Genomic DNA, 16,332 nt, shown 5'->3' with positions numbered 1-16,332 from the left:
TCTGGGAGCTACTGTACCTGCTGCTCTGGAGCCCCACTGGAGCATCACACACTCAAACACACTCACTCATCAGTCCAATCACAGCCATACTGACTGCTTAAAGGGACAGCACCAAACAAGACAGACAACTTGTAGGTTATTTCTTTTATGCATAAAGTATATTCAGGGTGTGATTTGCCAGGGGGGAGGGATTTCCCCCTTTCTGGTCTACATATCCCATATACATACATATTTTCGCCGCAAAGGGAACTCGGTCTCTGGCTGCGCTGTGTTTTATGTTGACACCACGTTGTGCCATATCATTTTGACATAATTTTACATTGGCTATTGAAGTGCATAAGAGTTTTGGCATGGCTGGCCGAGTGGCACTATATCCATGGTATTGGAAGGGGGATTTAGTTCTTGCAGGTTTTGTTGTACATGATCAAAAAACACCCCCCCTCCTCTGCTTTCTTCACAAATCGCACCCTGCATATATTTACCTACATTTGTTCAACTGACAGTGTATCATTGTTTTTTTTATGATAAACAATTTAGACTTTTTTAGAACAGCATACAAAACACACAATGTACAACATGAACACATCCCCTCCTCCCGAACACCCCCATTCAATATCACCACTTACTCAAAGAAAAATTAAGACAAGCTAACAAAACAACCATAATTATTCAATACAATACAATAAAATAATAACAAAAAATATAACAGCTGTGAACCAAATAAACACATGTATATATGATTTAAAAAAAACAAGCACTTAGGAGCCCTCCAAAAAGTACAGCTACTTTAAGGTGACCAGATTTCTGAGACAAAATCCGGGTACATTTTCCGCTCAGAAGTGTCAATACCTGCAATACAGGTAATGTTTTTAAACTTAAAACGGGGACACTGCCCCAGGGGTGTCACTAGACTGCACTGGGGGCACAAGCCCCCCTAGGGGGGTCCATGGGCATGCTCCCCTGTAAGAATTTTTTGTCTCATAATTACATCATTCTTTGTAATTATGACATATATATATATATATATACAGTATAAATATATATATATATATATATATATATATATATATATATATATATATATAATTTTGTTTTTGTTTTTTAATGGCAAAAAATATTCCCCAAAATTATGCATATGCCTATTTTTGAAAAGTAAGTGATGTAGTACAACCAGCAGAACACTAATTATGTGTGAGGTAAGTTTAGAGACACAACTATATTTAATTATTAAAATATTAAATGTTTTTGGCAGAAAATATTCCCCAAAAATATGATTATGCTTATTTTTGAAAGTAAGGTAAGTGCTGTAGTACAACCAGCAGGGGGGCTTCTATGTGTGGAGTAGTTTTAGAGACATGACTCTCTGTAATTATGACATATATTACATTTTTTTGGCAAAAATGATTCCCCAAAATTAGGCATATGCCTATTTTTGAAAAGTAAGTTATGTAGTATAACCAGCAGGAGACAAGTTATAATTGAGGTAAGTTTGGAGACACTACCTTATTTAATCATTAAATTAATAAATATTGTTGTTGTATCTCTTTTCGGTACTGTAGTTTGAAGACAGTCTCCAGTTCCAGACAGTTCTCCAGGTTGGACGACGGCTCGTTTTGATGAAAATGAGTTTGTAGCTTGTTGTTAACCTTACTACGATAGAAAAGATGCATCGTTTGTGATTTAATAACATTTCGCTGTAGAGTAATTGATCGCAGAAGTTCAAATCTGTGAATATCTTTCTAACTTTACCAAAGTTGAGCTCTGAGCAGAGCTTGCTCTGGCTGTCTTGAGCCTGTGTGTGTAGGGTGCGTGACTATACGTCAATGTTTTCTTTCATTCCAATTTCGGGTCTGTCAGTCACAGTGAAAACCAGGGACATTTCCGGGGACAGCTCCAGCCGGAGACAGGTCACCGAAACCGGGGACGTCTGGTCACCCTAAGCTACTTTCCCTATTTTCTAGTATATACATCCAATCTGGCAAACTGTTTATATGGCTTTTTTTCAAACTCCGCCACCCTAGCCATCTAACACGCCCACTCCTGGATTGAAGGCACCTCTTCATTCTTCCATCTCCTTAAAAGAATCTGTCATCATTAAACTATCATTAAACTAGTCTGGTCCCAGCTTCTTATGTGCTTATCCATCCCGTTTAGGATTGACCCATCTCCCAGAACAAATCATCTCGGGCTGAATGGAACCTGGGTCCCTGCAATCTGACATAGGTTATCATGTATCCCAGTCCAAAATTCCTGGACCTTATCACAGGACCATAGGACATGAAGTAATTGGCCGTCCTCTGTCCTACATTACATACATACATACATACATACAATTTGATGTGTCTTTAGGACCAATTCTAAACAACCTGGAGGGAGTCCAATAGAAGTGATGCATAATCTTGAACTGGTGAAGCGTATATTGTTGTGTATGAATGAATTAATGCCTTTATTGTCATTGCATGTTCACATAAAAGAAAACTGTTTTCTTTTACAATCCTGCAGGCTCTGCTGTGGCAGCGAGACCTGTAGATGTCTTCCAGGGGGGAGAGCCACAGGGAGATAAACTGTTACAATATGATAACACAAAAACCAAGATTTGGTATAAGTCCAGTGTAAAAAAATAATAATACACTTGTTGTGAATAATGTTACATTCCATATTCCATTCTGTGAGAAGTCTGAAGAAAGTCGTTCTCATCCGTTTTATTTGTATCCAAAATTGCAACACTGTTTTCCTATCTGTGTGAACAAACCTTGGGACAATCCTTCCGCCCATCCTGACTCTCTGATCTTACTACACGTCATCTAAATAAATGTAGCAATTGTTAGAGAATATGCATATCCTTGTGTGTCTCATTAAACCTTTAGACCCATTAGTAGCACTGAGAGGCACCAATATTCCTACCCCACAATGCAAAAGTGTTGGCCAGAATGATTTTCATCAGGGTCATCAATGTGCTATTGGTGAGGAGGAAGCATTTAATATAAAAATGGTTCATCCTCTGGACATTATGAACATGCTTATAAATTGAATTCCAATCAGCATGTTGCAGTGTCAGAAATGTGGTGCTTGAGTACCACTCAAGTGTCCAAAATCAATACAGTTAATCCTCTGGCAAACAGGATATGCATTGTTTTTGTTTTTTTTACTCAATATTTGTTGAGACATATTTCTATGTAGCTAAGTGTATAGACCTTTAGGAAGAGCAACTTTAACATCTGTTCTCCTACATACTATTACTACTACTACTACTATTTTCCTTCTACATTTTGTACTTTTCTTCTATAGGTATGGGTTCATTTATATGTTTTTATTCAATCAATATGGGTCTTTTTTGCTACAGTAATAGTGTGATGTGCCTTATGTCCACTTGGCTCCTGACTCTATTCAGCTCTCATTGAAGCTGAGGGGCAGAGGTATCATAGAGCCGAATGAAGGCCTGACAGATGTCTCTGGTTTTATTGGTGGCTGTTTGACTTTACTCAGAGGACTACTTCTGACTAATGTGTCCTCGTCTTTTGGGACCAGTCACAACATATAACTTCAGATGGAAAACCTGGATGTTCAACACAGTCAGGAATGATCCCGCTAAAGATGTATGCAGAAAGCTTGTTGGAGCTCAAAGCCTGTAGAATTGAAAGCAAGAATTGATGTGGGGCCCTGCCTTTTAGTGCCAGTGTTGTCTCTATATCACTGTTAGGATATACAATGCCCTTATCCTTTGCAGGGTTGCAGTTCGAGCCAAACAGAACACACTGGGTGAGAGGTGGTTACACTCAGGTCATCACACGACTAAAGGCCAATCCCAATGCAGCGCTTTCTGAAGTGTTTTTAATGCCTATCACTTATGCATCTCTCTCTTCTCTTTTTAAATGGGGTGTTAAACGGAGGATGAAGAAAAAGAGATTTATTGGTGAACACAAGGTGGTGCAACCCTGGTCATATTACTGTAAAAGAGCGTGAACGCTGCCCGAACATAGAGCTTATTGCCATCGGACTTCACCCATACTATCTGCCAAGGGAATTTACAAATGTTATAGCCATAAATGTTTACAATTCGCAGGTCATCCACTCTGTAATGGCACGTCTACAAACAAAACAACCTGGTGCCTTCATCATTATCACAGGTGACTTCAACCATGTCTCTCTCTCCACCACACTTCCCACTTTTTATCAGTTTGTTAAATGCACTACAAGGTACCATAAGACTTTAGATCTTCTGTACGCAAATGTTAAAGATGCCTACAGTTCTACTGCCTTGCCCCTGCTAGGCAGGTCAGACCACAACTTCGTCATGCTCACACCATCATACAAGCCTGTTGTACAACAGAAACCAGCTACAGTAAGGACTGTGAGGCAATGGTCTCATGAGGCTATTGTAACCAAGGTTAAAAATCTATATTAAAAGATCCAAGTTTATATTAAAAAGTCAATTCATGAAGTACGTTATTAACGTTAAAGATTAAAAACTGATATTTGTCTAAAAAGCAATTCAACTGCGATAAAGAGAAAATAAATAGGAAGTTTATTTTGAAGGAGATGGGTTGGAGACGTGCTGTCAGCCAATCAGGAAGAAGCTCGGACTGTTGACCTGCACAGAGCAGAGTTCACTTCCCCTTGAGCTGCTGGAAGAACAGAGAGCAAACCCCGCTTCAAGAACGATACCTACCTCGTGAAGATATTGCAATAAAAGTTGTTAAAACTGATTAAAAACTCTGAAATAATCCAGTGTGGAGCCCTGGACCTGTGAGAGTGCAGTCGGAGAGACCTGACGTCTCCCTCACAAAGAAAACGCACCGGTGAGCGATCGTTTTTACCATGCTAAGTGCTAGCCGCTAACGCTAGCGCACATGGAGCGCTAGCTGAGATGCTAACTAGCACAATGGCAGACGCCATTCACTAATGCTAAAACCATTAGCTTGATATTTTAAAGCTGCAAACTTAATCCAGTGCTGTGTAATGTTTGTTTGCATAATTGTTACACACTTAACTGTGGAATGTGTTGATTTAACACTTTTATCAGTGCATTTTGAGCACATTAAGCCATATTTGAATTATCTTTGAGTGTTACATTTTATTTGAGATGTCTAAACATGCCTTCACATGGCAGAGGGTACACAAAGTGTGTCTGCTTACTAGTATCTGTTATTTTGTGTTCTAATTATTATGTGGAAGCGATATTTTGATATTATTATATTGAAGAGGTTTTTCAATAATTATCTCTAAGAATATTTTGAAAGTGTTTGTTACCGATATTGTGATGTGTGATTGTTCAGTTTAATGATATGATGATTTTACATGAATTATATTCTATAGTTCATGATTGAAAGCTAAAAAAAAGCTAAACAAATGTTCTGACCTTACTCACTGTAGGTCAGGTTTTTTTTGTTGGACCCTTTGAACCTTTGATCTACCTGAATGTTGGAGCCTGAATCGAGACATTGATGGCGAGCCACAGCCCAGAAGAGAACTAGATACGGTGCCTGCAGAATTCGACACTTCATTACATACACACATCCACCACCAACTGCGCAGTAGGACAAACTCTGACTCTGACAAACTGAAACTGAATTGAAGTGACTGAAAACAGGAGGGGGAAATTCTGAACTTTAAATCACAGCTGTGAGTTTTGTTTACATTTTTTTTTTTTTTTCTACTTACCCGGGTAAGATTTTTGTCATTTGAAGAGTGTGTAATTTTTATGTTTTTTGGCTTATCCTTCCCATCCATGCATTAAAAAGGGAAGCGTTTTTGTTTCTCAAAGAAAGTACAACTGTGTTTGAGTCATTCCTGGTGTATTGTTTGGTTAATCCTGGGCTCCGTAGTCGAACATAGAACTTCTGATCCCACTGGCCATAAATAATTATTATATAGAGTAATCCATTTCTGTTCTCCCCCTCTAAAGGGTTACACTATGGAATCACTACGTGATGCTCTAGAAACCACGGACTGGCATGCCCTGTATGAGCCACATTCGGATATTGACGGATTAGTAGACTGTGTCTCTGAGTACATTGGGTTCTGTGTGGAAAACTCCATACCCACTAAAGAGGTCTGCTGTTACCCTAATAACAAACCATGGGTCACCAGTGACCTGAAGGCTCTACTCAAGGAAAAGAAGAGGGCACTTAGGTCAGGGGACCGAGCAGAACTCATGGATGTATTAAGAGTTAACTCCATTACAAAGATTGGCAGAGCACACTGCTATGGGGAGGGTGAACAACTCAGTCTTGAGGATAGTAAGGACGTATTGAGGAGGAAACTGGAGGAGAGACTGGAAATGAACAAGGCCAAGAACGTATGGAATGAGGTGAGAGAGATTACCGGCTTCCAGAGGAAAGGTGGAGGCGTAGTTGAGGGAACAGTACAACTAGCAAATGAGCTTAACCAGTTTTTCAACAGGTTTGACGCAAGCTCCCCCACTCCCAGTAGCCCCCCTATTCAGCGATCCAGCAGCAGAGCGATCCAGCAGCAGAGCACACGGCGGCAGCAGAGCACTCGGTGGCAGCAGAGCACAGCAGCAGCAGAGCACAACAGGCCAAGGAGCAGCCTGCTGCCACCAGGCCCAGCTGCCACAAGGCCCGGGATCCAGCATCAGCATGCTACAATGGCTACTGCTACCACTACCACTCTATCCACCCTGGCCTGCGCAGAGCCCTTCAGCCGACTACTCAGCCTAAACACCTGGCTCCAGTCCACCTGCTGTGCCCATAACTTCAGATTCATTGACAATTTGAACCTGTTTTGGAACCGCTCCTCCTTTTACAGAAACGATGGTGTCCACCCAAACAAGCTGGGTAGTTCAATGCTAGCGGCTAACTTATAGCACGCAGTAAAGTCCGCCCCATGTGATTGACTGTTTACACCACACACCCCCTCCACAGAGTCTTCTTCTTTCACTACCACCTCTTTCTCTCAGGACAATGTTAACAGTGTTAACCCCCCCTACAGCCCGGCATTGGTAATTACACATTCTCTGCTCTATTCTCCTATACAGACTATTTTAACAGTTAGGCCATGCCCCCCGGGGAAACGTTCAGGGGGATCAGTTTCCAGGTATTTGCATCCCCTGGCCAGGGCCTCTGCTGTGCCTAGCAGTGGGTCTGCGCCTCTCAGGATGGCACTGATAAATGCTCGTTCCATCACTAACAAGTCTTTGATGCCTTGATTTCTTGTTCCTGACGGAGACTTGGCAGAGAAACTTGGAATACGGCCCGCTAATTGAACTTTGTCCAACAGACTGTTGTTTCACCAGTACTCCCAGGTCCTCGGGTCGGGGTGGAGGGCTCGCAGTTGTGTATAAAAATTGCTTTCAAAGTCGGACAGTACCCATTGGGGTTTTTTCTTCATTTGAACTGCAGGTGACCAACGTTGGTAGTTCTAATCCGTTTATTGTATTTTAATCTACCGACCTCCTGGTTCAAACAGTTATTCTTTGTCTGAATTCAGTGATTTTTTATCATCTATTATTAGGTTGGATAAAGTGGTTATGGTCGGAGATTTTAATATTCACGTCGATGACATGTCTTGCACTTTTGCTGCTGATTTTCTTAATGTCACTGAGTCTTTTAATTTTATCTTATGTGTCTGGTCCCACACATGTCAGGGGTCATACTTTGGACCTTGTTTTTACTCTTGGTCTTAATCTTGACTCTGTTTGCTCTGAGGAGCTACATATTACTGACCATGACTGCGTTTTGTTCAACCTGTCTTTTCCTTTAGATTTACTGCCCAGTAAACATGTAAGATGTTCTCGCATTTTAAATCGCTTCTCAGCTGAGAAGTTTACTGCAGCTTTTGACCAAAGCGCAGCGCTGCCTTCTCATGTTGATATTGTCTGGTCCACTCATTCAACACATATTGCTTATCAATTTTGGGTAAAGTGTCTCCAAGTAAAATGTGACTTGTTTCCTCTGTCAACTCATCCCCATGGCTAAATGATGTAATTCGCTGTTTCCGGCGTACATGTCGGAGGGCGGAACGACAGTGGAAATCCTCCAAGCTTCATGTTCACTGGCTGTATTACAAAGACATTTTGACTGAATACAACAACATGGTTAAGGAGGCGAAGACATCTTACTTTGCTAACCTCATTTCTTCCAGTAAAGTCCTTTTTGAAACCATCAACAATATTGTTAATCCTGCTCCTCCTGAATTGCCGGTGTTTTCAAATAAGGACTGCAATGACTTTCTCTATTTCTTTGTAAATAAAATTGTGATGTCAGAAATGGCATTATCCCCTCTTCTACTCCATATTCGGTTCACTCGATCAGGCCTCCAATCTTGAACTGTTTTGCTCCGATTTCGCTACAAGAATTCACTGATCTGGTTAGCAGTATGAAATCTTCCTTGAGCCCAGTAGATATTATACCAACTTCCTACCAACTTTTTAAAAATGTTCTTGGGTCTGTGAGTACTTGGGTTCTCTCTATTCTCAACAGCTCTCTGCAATCTGGTTGTGTCCCATCATATTTTAAACATGCAGTTGTTCAGCCACTACTAAAGAAAACCAACCTTTAATTATAGGCCCATTTCCAAGATGCCTTTTATTTCCAAAATTGTATAAAAAGTTGTTGCTAAACAGCTCACTGCTGTCTTGAATACACACAACATTTTAGACAAATTTCCAAAAATCTGTCAGAAACACTCAACCGAAACCGCTCTTCTTAGAGTGTCCAATGATTTATTAATGTCCTCTGACATGGGTGAATGCTCGGTTTTGGTGCTGCTACTTTAACGGTACTTTTAAAACGATTCCGATTCCTAACCGATTCCTAAACCGATTCTTCAAAAATTGAAAAATGACATCAAAGAAAGGCTCTTTTATGGAGTTTTTTTTTAAAATTGAAAATTATTTAAATTTAACAATATATTAACGTTTTAAAGTAATTAAATATATAATAAATAAACCTAAGTCACCTAATAATAATAATACTAATGTATACTTTATTAATCCCGCAAGGGGAAATTACAATACCTAACACATAACTACAATAATTTAAGAAATAACAGTTACACTATTAACAAGTAAGAACTAAATAAATGTTGTTGAGTTGGTATGCCAACCAGCTTCAAACTTTAGCAGTTCTTTTGCATAAAAATGACCATATGCCTTCTCTGGTGAGATACTACACCTCTCCTGACTTATGGCATGTCCTGCACAGGAGAAAACTCTCTCAGGTGGTGTCCAAGAGGCCTGTACACACAGGGAGGAGTTTGAAAGGGCAGACAATACCACCAGGCTACAGGGTCTTGTCCTGAACGATAGACTAGCAGAGCGTAATATGTTTACTAGCGATCACGTGCAGTGAATGGTTAATATGCCTTTACGTCCGTTTTGGTGAGCCCAGAGGGAAAATATGGCATTTTAAAAGTAGCCTACATTTACGATAGCTAGCTAACGGTAGACTACAGAGAAAGTGTGATATTTTTACGTCCATTTCGGAGCGTGTACAAAAAGCCGTCTATCAGCTGTGATTGTAGAGTGCACGTTGGGGGAATAGCGCGGGCACGTGCGCCACTCGGCGTAAAAGGGAGAAAGAAAAAAAAGAGTCTGCCGCTGTCTGGAGCGTCAGAGGGAAAATATTTCAGTCGGAACCGAAATGAGGAACCGAAATTTGCGTTCTAATCCGGTCCGAATACTACCGTTTGCGTAGGAACCGGTTCCATAGTGGAACCGGGTTTCGGTACCCAACCCTAGTGATGAGGTCACATGCTGAAGTCCCCACTGTTTGCTGAAGTATTAGAAGTCCTGGGACGCGTATTGTGGGCCGTTGTCTGAGATCACTGAATCCGGAATGCCTTGGCGGGCAAAATGAGCTTTCAGTTTCTTTATCACTGTGGTAGATTTGGTATCTGCCAGGTAGTCTATTTCCCAAAAGTTTGACAAATAATCCACAGTGATGAGATAGTCCTGCTGTCAAACACAAACAGATCTGTGCCCACCTTTGCCCATGGCCTGCTTGGAACTTCATGTGACATTAGTGTTTCTTTTTGTTGTTTATTGTCCATTGATCTGCAGATATCACACTTGGCTATATACTTCTTAATCTGGTCGTTCATGCCTAGCCAGTAGACACACTCTCTAGCTCTACGTAGGCATCCTTCAACACCCAGATGTGATGAGTGTAATCGGCTAGTGATGTCTGATCTCAGTGTGTCAGGAATGACGGCACGCTCACCCCTGAAGATTATTCCATCTTGGTGGCTTAATTCTCCTTGTAATGAGAAGTAAGGCCTGATTTCACTCGGCACCTGTGACTTGCCCTTGCCCAACATGTCTCTTCCAGGCACATAAATGACGTCCAAGTCATATTTTTGTATGCGCAGCATCATGCCCTGCAGCCTTTTGGGTGCACTCAGTAGGGGTTTTCGTACTATGGTTTCTAATGGCTTGTGATCACTTTGGACAGTGACTTGCGGCCATATGTGTATTGGTGGAATTTTTCCATGCTGAAAACCACTGCTAAAAACTCTTTTTCTATTTGGGCATAGCACCCCTCAGTTTGTGTCAGTGCCCTGCTTGCGAAAGCGACTGGCTTCCCCATTTGCATCAGTGCTGCGCCCAAACCTGTGTCTGAAGCATCACACTGTACTGTCAGCTCCTCATCAGGGTTATAATATTTCAATACTGGAGCATTCGCTATTGTCTCTTTCAGGTTGAGGAATGCCTCCTCATGCTCTGTTGTCCATGTCCACTCACTGTTTTTGTGTGTCAGGTCTCTCAATACCTTGCATTGGTCTGAGAGGTGAGGGCAAAACTTGGTGAGGTAATTAACCATACCTATAAGCCTCTGCACTGCTTTTACATCCGTCAGTGCCGGCATCTGCCCGATGGCACGCACTTTTTCAGGATCCGCTTTGAGTCCATCTGCCGTCAAGCGGTGTCCAATGTATGTGGTCTCCTTCTGTCTCAGTCTGAATTTTTCTGCATTTAGTTTTATGTCCTTTTCCCTGCATCTGTCGAGAAACTGTTTCAGTTTTTTATCGTGATCCCGTTCTGCTTCCTCTTGTGTCTCCCCTTGTCCTGTGATCAGGATGTCATCCGCAATAATGTACAGACCAGGTACATTATCCAACACTTGTGTCAGCTTTCTCTGGAATATTTCAGGGGCCGGACTTATCCCTATCGGCATCCTCAGCCATCTGTACCGTCCCAATGGAGTGGCAAATGTCGTCAAATAGCTGGCCTCGTTCAGCTATACATGCCAGAATCCACTCTTGACATCACACACTGTGAACACTTTAGCTTTCGACAAGTCTGGTAAGATGTCCTCGATGGTTGGAAGTGGGAAGTGAAGCCAGCTGCACCGGCTTCACTGTGCTGTCCACCTCCATTTTGTATTTTCCTCCAAGACAGCCATCTCCAGTGAACACGTCAGCATAACTTGTTTTGATTTGTTCCATTGTCCATCCTGTTGTAGGTTTTCCTGCTGTGATTATACTGTCTATTGTCATGATATTCTCATGGTGTACTTTAATCAGTTTTATTGCCTCACTGGCTTTCCTACCCAGCAGAGGCACTGCGCCGTCCGTATTTACCACTTGGAACTCCAAGCGATATTGCTTGTGATTTCTTGGATTTCTTATTTTAATGTTACATTTCCCCATTGGCCTCAGCTTGCTTTTGTTGTACATAACTAGTACACTTTTAGTGTGTTCCAGCTCGGTGTCTGGATTCAGCAGGTTAATGGGGATGATGTTGCAACTAGCACCACAGTCTATTTTGAATTTGACCATGTCTTTGCCTAGTAGCATGCCAGCATAGAGTGACTGAGTGTCGTCTTAAACGGTGTTGTTCTCTTTCACATCCTGTACTCTCACTGGGTCTGCATCTTTGCCTGAGTCTGTCTCCACTGCATCCACTATCTCAGTGTCTGTCACAGTGAGACATATATGATATAGTTATATCTTCATATTCATCACTCACATATTCTGTTTGTCATGTATCCAGCATCTTGAGCCTGTTTTGCCAGTGTTTTGTTTTTGCTCTAACCTGAAGTTCGTTTTTCCTGAGTTTTCCTGAACACATCCCGGCTGATTCTCCAACCACTTACACCTGCTGCTATCTGCACACCCGGTCCTGATTATCATTCCCTGCACCATATAAGCCGTGACCAGACATCCATTCCCTGCCGGATCGTTAGCGTAACCAGTATGTTTAGCTCTCGTATCAAGCTTCTAGTTTTGGAAAGTCTTTTGCTGTTTTTGTCTCTTTGCCTGTCGCTAATTTGCCGCCTGTTCCTCTGTCTATAGTTACTCACCTGGATTGTCACTCTCACCTGCCTGGCTTACTACTTCACTGCAGCTCATTTGGATCAGCACAGAAACCTCCAGCCTTCCAGCCTCACTCCCTGCCGACCAAACTGGACCTAATCGTTTCCACATTCAATTCCCAAATAAATACTCACCTTGTATTTTCTACTTACCTTGTCCTGGTCTGCTTTTGGGTTCCTGCGCTAGACAAATCGTGACAGAACGATCCGGCCAAGATGAACCCAGCGGATCTGGATTCTGTTCGTCATGCCATTTCCCAGCAAGGAAACATGTTGGGACAGCACAGTGTGGCACCACAGGAGGTAACAAATTCAATTCAAAATCTAACCACTAGTCTTACCACTGTCCAGGCTCAGCTCAGTGCTCCAACAGTTTCTTCACCACCTGTTTCACCACCCTCGTCTTAGAAGCTGTGTCGCTCCGAGAGCCCAAAGTTCCGACACCAGATAAGTACGATGGGGATTTGGGAGGATGTCGTTCTTTTCTCATGCAATGTGACTTGGTTTTTGACTTGCAGCCCTACTCCTATGCTTCTGATAAAGCTAGGATTGCCTTTGTAATTGAACTGCTGTGGGGAAAGGCTCTGGAGTGGGCATCTGCCCTATGGGAACGACAGGACTCCTGCTTGGCTTCATACCACGCCTTCTCAGCCGAGATGAGGAAACTTTTTGAACACCCCGTCCGAGGTAAGGACGCATCTAAACGGTTGTGCTCACTGTGCCAAGGATCACGCAGCGTAGCAGAATTTGTTATTGAATTCAGAACATTGGCAGTGGAAAGTGGGTGGAATGAGGACTTACTACAGGCTGTTTTCCATCTGGAATTATCCGAATACATAAAAGATGAACTAATCTCTTATCCTGAGCCCAGTGACTTGGACGAGTTGGTGGCTTTGTCTATTCGTGTTGATAACAGGTGCCGAGAGAGAAGGGAGAGATTTTCCAACCATTCTCCGCGTCGCCAACCTTCCAAATCTGGAAATGGAGCGGAGTTGGGGAGTCGAGCTACATTCCAGGAGATTAAAGGGGAACAGCGGTCATCAGATTCCGAACCCATGCAGGTGGGACGTCACGGATTGTCAGTAGAGGAGCGCCAGCATAGACGTGAGTCAAACAGCTGTTTTTACTGCGGTAACAGGAACCATTACATCTCCTCCTGCCCACAGAGGCCGTTAAATTCCCAGGCTCGCTAAGAGTGGGAGGATTCTTAGCAAGCCAATCTCAGTTTTCCAACGATCCTGTAAGACCTCCAGATCCTGTCACACTCATGAACTCTAATCATTCTGTTGAGATTAATGCTTTGATAGATTCAGGGGCGGATGACAGCTTCATGGACGCCAATTTGGTGGAACAGCTGGGGCTCTCCAAGGAATGTCTCCCGGAGGCCATTGAAGCTACCACACTTAACGGCGAATTATTGGCACGGATAACTGGACCTGTTAACATGCTGATATCAGGAAATCATTCTGAGGTCATATCCTTTTTCATCCTGCACTCTCCTCGCGCCCCTCTGGTTTTGGGTTACCCCTGGCTCCAAGAACACAACCCCACTATTGATTGGGTCACTGGCAAGGTAACCAACTGGAGTATAAAGTGTCATGCTAACTGTCTTAAAACTGCCTGTGCCCCCTCTGCTTCTAAACAGGATCTGGACTCACCACCTCCAGACATGTCCATGGTTCCCGACGTCTACCACAATCTTAAGGAGGTGTTTAGCAAACAGAAGGCTCCGTCTCTGCCCCCCCACCGACCTTATGATTGTGCTATCAATCTTATACCTGGAGCTGCCTACCCTAAGGGCCGCCTCTACAGTATATCTAAACCAGAACGTGAAGCCATGGAAAGCTACATTAAGGATTCTCTTGCTGCTGGCCTCATTCGTCCCTCCTCTTCACCCCTGGGGGCGGGGTTCTTCTTCGTAAGTAAGAAAGACGGCTCCCTGCGGCCTTGTATTGATTACCGTGGGCTTAATGACATAACTATCAAGAACAAGTACCCTCTGCCCTTGATGAACTCTGCTTTTGACTCCCTGCAGGGTGCTACCATTTTCACTAAGCTGGACTTAAGCAATGCTTACCACTTGGTCCGTATTAAAGAGGGACATGAATGGCTGATGGGGTTCAATACTCCTTTGGGCCACTTTGAATATCTGGTCATGCCGTTTGGACTCACCAATGCCCCGGCAGTTTTCCAGAGTATGGTTAACGACGTTCTGAGAGACATGATGGGTCGTTTTGTGTTTGTTTACTTGGATGACATTCTTGTGTTTTCCGAAGATCTGCCTAACCATGTCCTGCATGTCAAACAGGTTCTGCAGCGGTTATTGGAAAACCGGCTGTTCGTTAAGGCTGAGAAACGTGATTTTCATGCCCACACCACATTCTTCCTCGGTTACATCATCTCCGAGGGTCAGTTGAAGATGGATCTTGAGGAAGTTAAGGCGGTACTCGACTGGCCTCAGCCCGAGTCAAGGTTGCAACTCCAGAGGTTTCTGGGGTTTGCAAATTTCTACAGACGAAGATCAAGTTCCAGATCTTTCGGTTGGAATCCAGAGGCAGACAAGGCTTTCCTGGATCTGAAGAAGCGCTTCACTGATGCACCTATCCTCTCTCACCCAGATACATCTCGTCAGTTCGTTGTGGAAGTGGATGCTTCTGATGTGGGAGTCGGTGTCATTCTTTCTCAGCGGAGCTCCAGTGACAATAAGCTTCATCCCTGTGCCTTTTTCTCTCGTCATCTCTCACCAGCTGAAAGTAACTATGATGTGGGGAAACGGGAACTGCTCGCTGTCAAACTTGCCTTGGAGGAGTAGCGCCACTGGCTGGAGGGGGCTGAGCAGCCGTTTGTTGTTTGGACAGACCACAAAAACCTTGCATACGTGCAATCTGCCAGACGTCTAAACTCACGTCAAGCCAGGTGGGCCTTGTTTTTTGGACGCTTCAATTTTTCTCTCACCTTTCGACCAGGCTCACGGAATGGCAAGGCGGACGCTCTTTCCCGGATGTTTTCCAAGGCAGTGAAAGATGAGGCTACACCGGAGACTATTCTGCCACAGAAGCTCATCGTGGGTGCTGTCACCTGGAGGATCGAGGAGGTTATGACAGCCCTTCGGACTCAGCCCGGTCCTGGTAATGGTCCGCCAGGTCGTCAAGATGGCTTGTCACCCCGGTGTGGCTAGAACTATGGCCTTACTGCGCAGAAGTCCTAGAAGAGGACTTCTGCATCCTCTGCCCATTCCTCGGCGACCTTGGTCGCATCTGGCTCTGGATTTTGTGTCCGGGTTGCCCTTATCTGAGGGGAACACCGTTGTCTTGACGGTAGTGGACAGATTCAGCAAGTTTGTTCCTAAGCTTCCGTCTGCCACTGAGACTGCCAACATCCTGGTCAAGGAAGTGTTTAGGAAACACTGTCTACCTGGTGACATTGTTTCAGATCATGGCCCGCAGTTCACCTCAGCCGTTTGGAAGGCTTTCTGCCTAGCCATTGGAGCTACTGTCAGTCTCACATCTGCATTCCATCCCCAGTCGACTGGTCAAGCTGAAAGGGCCAACCAGAAGATTGAGTCCACGCTTCACTGCCTCGTCTCTTCTAATCCCACCACTTGGTCCTCTCAGCTACCATGGGCGCTGAGTATGCCCATAACACTCTCCCAACCTCTGTCACTGGGATGTCCCCCTTTCAGTGTTTGTACGGTTATCAACCGCCCCTGTTTCCCTCACAGGAGAAGGATGTCTCAGTTCCCTCAGTCCAGGCTCACATTCGCCGTTGCCATCGGACCTGGCATCGTGCCAGGATGAACCTTCTTAAGGCCTCTGACAGTTACCAGCGTCAAGCCAATCGTCACCGTGTCCCGGCTCCTACCTACGTGGTTGGGGATAAGGTCTGGTTGGCCACCCGGATTCTGCCCCTGCGGACTGAATCTAAGAAACTGTCCCCTAAGTTTATTGGTCCGTTTGTGGTGGAACGGATCATAAACCCAGCTGTTGTCCGTCTGAAATTGCCCAAGACCCTCGGAGTCCATCCTGCCTTCCATGTCTCCTGCCTTAAGCCTGTTCTC

At 43.8% G+C, this 16,332-nt stretch overlaps 1 long non-coding RNA gene across 1 annotated transcript; it reads left to right on the top strand.

Moving 5' to 3' along the window:
* Positions 1-4,383: 4,383 nt before the first annotated feature.
* Positions 4,384-5,770, top strand: LOC116050775. Its single transcript, XR_004105168.2, has 2 exons — positions 4,384-4,799; positions 5,374-5,770. It is a non-coding gene; the product is annotated as an uncharacterized LOC116050775 (long non-coding RNA).
* Positions 5,771-16,332: the final 10,562 nt, after the last annotated feature.

Source organism: Sander lucioperca, chromosome 3 (assembly GCF_008315115.2).
Source record: "Sander lucioperca isolate FBNREF2018 chromosome 3, SLUC_FBN_1.2, whole genome shotgun sequence".
Classification (NCBI taxonomy): Eukaryota; Metazoa; Chordata; class Actinopteri; order Perciformes; family Percidae; genus Sander; species Sander lucioperca.
This window is presented reverse-complemented; position numbering and strand designations above follow the sequence as displayed.